Raw genomic sequence first — 5,060 nt, 5'->3', positions numbered from 1 at the left:
TCTCTCTGTCGGGGGAGCCCATGTGCCCTAAAGCAAAAACATCTCAAACAAAAAAAAAAAAGAAGAAGCAGAATTCAGCTGAGAATTCAGGATCAAGACAAACAGGTGGAAAGAATTTTCAGTAGTGACATCTTTTCTGTCTTTTAATATACAAAATGAGCTACATGATTGGTGGGTAAATATTATGAAAAGATGTCAGGAAAAGTGGCACGATAATGACGCCCATAAGAGCTAGTAGTGCAAGTGGAGGGGTAAGCCTCTATGTTTAACTCCTGCTCCATAGCCTTAAGGCACGCCTTTACTCAAGGTAAATTAGAACTATAGAAGACCCTAGGTAATTCTGTTCTTGTCCCCACTTCCCCTCATCTGGTCAACTCTTACTGCATTGAGGTTGAAATCCTTGAACATTTTCACTACTACATCATACTCTATCCTCCTGGTACTAGGTAAGTCAGTGTTAGACTTCTGTCTTCTGAATTCATAGTACACCTTAGCCATGCCACTATTACAGGAATTTAGGATTGATTCATCACATTTCTGCTTCAATATTTCATTTTCTAGTATTATATGTAGTATACAAAAATAGTTGTGATGTTGTACAATATATGTTGGTTTTTTTCTTCCTGCTTCCTGGTTTATAACTACTAAAATCCTTGGAATCTTCAAAGTGAAATTTAATTCTTTGGGGAATACCAAGACCTAGCAGCTCTGTGTACACTAGGTATTTACAAATCACAGATGATGCTCTGTCTTCCTGAACAAGTAATTCATGAATGCAATTTCCTCTACCTACCTAGCACATTCCTCTTTCTCATTCTGTATTTTCTTCACTTTCTTCACATTTAAATAGTTCCATACATTTTCAAGTAGAATTCTTGAATAACCCTACTGGCTTCACTATTAGCCTTCCTAACCAAGTCCATGTCTTTCTAGTAGTATTTGTCAATGATCTTGTGTGTGTATACATCTATATAAGTAGATAGATGTATACACACGCACACACACACACACAGAGGGGGTATAAAAGAGAGAAGCACCTGGTGTCTGGTCTTAGTTGCACAGATGGAAACAGAATTGCTTCTACTTTTCCACTCTCTTCTTTTTTAAACTTTCATTTTGTTTACTTTCTTCTACTTCCTCATAACTCATTCTGGGTTTTGTTTTTGCCTTTGGGTTTTTGATTTTGCTTTCCTTCAAACGTTTCTGATATGTATCTTTCTCTTCTCTAAATCCCAAATTCTGAGTAGTCTAGAATTAGTCAGCGTAAGAAACAATTTATTTCTCTCCTATTGTAATCCCAAGTTTAAGTAAAAACATTACATTTCTCATGTTACAATGGTTAACATTTTTCTTGCTCCTTTCATTTCTTGTATCTAAAATTTAAATATTCTCTTTACGTTAACTTTCTAAGACCCAGCGCCAAGTCTTAAAAATATTGCCTTTTCTACTCATGATTGCTTGTAAAAGAAATATCACTAACAGGAAGTAAAAAACAGAGTTGCTCTTCCCTTCTAAAGGTCACAGTAGAAACGTTTCCTAATTGTTAGGCTCTTTTTAAAAAACGAGAAGTGAAACACAATCACACAACCCTATGATTTGAGAAAATTTACAGTATTATACTTCTGGCTTTGAATTTTATCAAATTTCCTTGTAAAGTTACTTTAATAATAGAAACTTTGAAGATGTCCACCTGGACTGAAGAAATTGTTTGACACCCTCTAAAATCTAACACAAGAAGTTCTTAATAGAAAAGACCTAAGATTTGTCATCTATTTAGTGGGAAAAAATAACAGTCTTTGCACAAATACAATTTGTCATGTAACATGACCTAGACATAAAACATTTTTATTTTTAAAAATTATTTGTTTAATGTTATGTATTTATTGTTACTACTTTTTCAATTTTACCAGAGAAAGACAACACAAAAAGAGAGAGAGAGAAAGGAAGAAAGACCAAGTCGAAACTCAAACCATGGTTGTCCATGTGGGAGTCCAGCATCTTAACCACTACACCAACTACTGGTCCTAGTACTTGATATTATTATACAAATGTCTTTTTCCAAGGTCATCAAAATTGTTTGACACCCTCTAAAATCTAACACAAGAAGTTCTTAATAGAAAAGACCTAAGATTTGTCATCTATTTAGTGGGAAAAAATAACAGTCTTTGCACAAATACAATTTGTCATGTAACATGACCTAGACATAAAACATTTTTATTTTTAAAAATTATTTGTTTAATGTTATGTATTTATTGTTACTACTTTTTCAATTTTACAGACAGAGAGATAGAAAGTGAGAAATCACCCCCTGGGGGAATGGCCATGCCGCAGTCCCTTCTCCTCCATTCTCCTCTCGGGATTTTGGGCATGCATGTACACACACTCCGCATGAGTTTAAGCCACCAGGTCTGGGACTCGAACCACAGTTGACTACATGGGAGTTCAGTGACATAGCCATTATGCTAACTGCTGGTCCCCCAAGGACATCATACTTCTTTCTGTTTTTCTCTCTTGCTCACTTTCTCTCTTTTTTGATTGCTAGAGGGTGTGAGCCCTCGCTAGAGGAAGCAAGAAGAAGATGGAAAACGTACCCCTTAATTAGGAATGGTCATGGTGCATTCTTGTCTCCTCCATTTCACCCTTTTGTCAAAATTTGGGATAGCTATGAACATGCACCTGGCATTTTTTCAAGCTAAATGGGCTGGGACTGGAGCACAGCCACGTGGGATGTGACTCTTAAACACTAGGCTTTGAAGCGAGACCCCTTGTTTCTCTTTTCTTTCTTCTTGCCCTTCAAAAGTTTGGTCTTAGCTAATTCTTGATTTCTTCACAATCAAGACTCTTTATATTCCCACCTCTCTTAATGTGTCTCCTATTAACCTTCCACAGGCAAGGATCTAAGAGCCAAAGGAACCTCAGAAGCCAAGACAAGCAAGAGCAGGGGAGGAGCTGCTATGGCCTTGGCATTTCTGACGAATGTAAAGGAGGAGGTGACTTGCCCCATCTGCCTGGAGCTCCTGAGAGAACCCCAGAGCCTAGAATGTGGACACAGCTTCTGCCAGTCCTGCATCACTGCAAACCACACCAAACCCACTGTGGGCCAAGAAGAGGAGAGCTGCGCCCCGGTGTGCAGAGTCAGTTACCAGCCTGGGAGCCTGCGGCCTAATCGCCATCTAGCCAACATAGTGGAGAGGCTCAGGGAGGTCAACCTCAGTCAAGAGGAGGGGCAGACGGTAGATTGCTGCGCACGCCATGGAGAGAAGCTTCTGCTCTTCTGTAAGAAGGATGGGAAAGTCATTTGCTGGCTTTGTGAGCGATCTCAGGAGCACCGTAATCACCAGACATTCCTCTTAGAGGAGGTTGCCAAGGAATACCAAGTAAGAGACCAGGATGGAGGAAAGACAAGGCAGAAAATGGCACCTACTTAGAAATCTCCACTTTGTATTGAACTTTAATTACCTCTAACACACCTGAGGCCTGTGATTTCTCTGTATTCCATACTATTGTCCAAAAGCTCAATGGACATTTTTCTACACTCCACGCAACTATAAGAGAATAAGTTTAGAATACAACGTCTTAGAGAAGAGTAAAGATGTTTCTACCTTGAGCTAGACGGGTACAGAATTGGTGTCCTAGAGAAGCTCTGATTGTCCCTTTCAGAAGAAGAGTAACTGGAATGGGTTGAGATTTAAATTTTTTTCTTGCTGCAGGATCTGTTTCTTCCTCCTGAACAGAAGAGAATCACTCTAGTCTTAGTAAGGGGATGAGACTCACATTTACCTGTCCTGCATTTTCTTCCCAGTCACAGACTGAAATGGCTTTTCTCACGAATCCTTTCATTGTCCTCTTCTAAGATCAGGCTGATATCTTCCACGTGTATCCTCTATCGAGGTGTTAAAAAAGTCCATACCTAACTCTGATGTGATTCCTTTCTCCCAGGAGAAACTCCGAGTAACACTGGACGAGCTGATGAAGAAACAGCAAACAATTGAGAAGTGGAAGGCTGACATCCATGAAGAGAGAACTTCCTGGAAGGCAAGAGGAGACCCTCCCTGAGGGAGTTAGCAGAGAACCTGAACATTCTTTATGAAAAGAGTTCCTTTCCTTTTTATTCCATGATAAGAGTAGAAATTATTTGATTTCTCTTTTCCAATGTTTCCCAAATATGGGTAGGGGTGGGACAGTTAATATTTAATAATGGAAGACAGCTATTTAGAGGGTGAAAATGACATGAGGGCCTCTCTTGTGAGAACAACTAATGAATCCTGTGCTCTGTTCCTGTTTTCTGAGTCTATTACTCTAATTACTCTACCAGGGGATAACGTTTAACGAGGCTCATTCTCTCATCGGTGTCCAACCTTTGGCAGGGGCTTTGGTGTGGAAGGAGCAGTAATGCAGGCAGGCATGAGTGTCCTACATAGATGAGTGAATGCTAAGTCACACCCAGGAGTCCCATTTAGGCTTAAGATGAGCCTTAGTAATACTGAATAAGATCATTGTTATAGAATATCATGAAGAAGAAAAAAAAATAGGAAAAATTGTTATCCCTGAGAATTGTGCCCATAGGACCAGCAGATGGCATAATAGTTATGTCATTGGACTCCCACATGGTTGGAATCCCCAGTCGTGGTTTGAGTTCTGGACCCAGAGACTTGAAACTCATGCTGGGTGCATGTCCATGCATGGCCAAAATCCCAAGAGGAGAATGTAAGAGAAAGGATTGCACTGTGGTCATCCCCCTCGATGGGGGGTGGGGGGGAAGATTTCTCACTTTCTGTCTCTCTGGTGAGCACACCTATACTATAGCAAAATAATCTATCTATCTTAAGAAAAAAAAGGGAACCAGCAGTTAGCGTAATGGCTATGTCGCTGGACTCCCATGTAGTCAACCGCGGTTCGCGTCCCGAACCCGGTGGCTTAAAACTCACGCTGGGCGCGTGTGCGTGCGTGCCCAAGATCCTGAGAGGAGAATGAAGGAGAAGGGACTGCAGCATGACCATTCCCCCTGGGGGGTGATTTCTCGCTTTCTGTCTCTCTGTCTCTCTCTGTCTGTCTGGCAT

The 5,060-nt window shown here is 40.4% G+C and overlaps 1 pseudogene; it reads left to right on the top strand.

The window, feature by feature from the left end:
• The window catches only part of LOC102489183 (tripartite motif-containing protein 5-like), a 19,237-nt pseudogene that overhangs the window by 1,213 nt on the left and 12,964 nt on the right, over positions 1-5,060 (top strand).

The sequence above is a fragment of the Tupaia chinensis genome, unplaced genomic scaffold (genome assembly GCF_000334495.1).
Source record: "Tupaia chinensis unplaced genomic scaffold, TupChi_1.0 Scaffold139491_1, whole genome shotgun sequence".
NCBI classification, from domain to species: Eukaryota; Metazoa; Chordata; class Mammalia; order Scandentia; family Tupaiidae; genus Tupaia; species Tupaia belangeri.
Note: the sequence above shows the minus strand (reverse complement) of the source record. Positions and strands in the feature narration are given on the sequence as shown.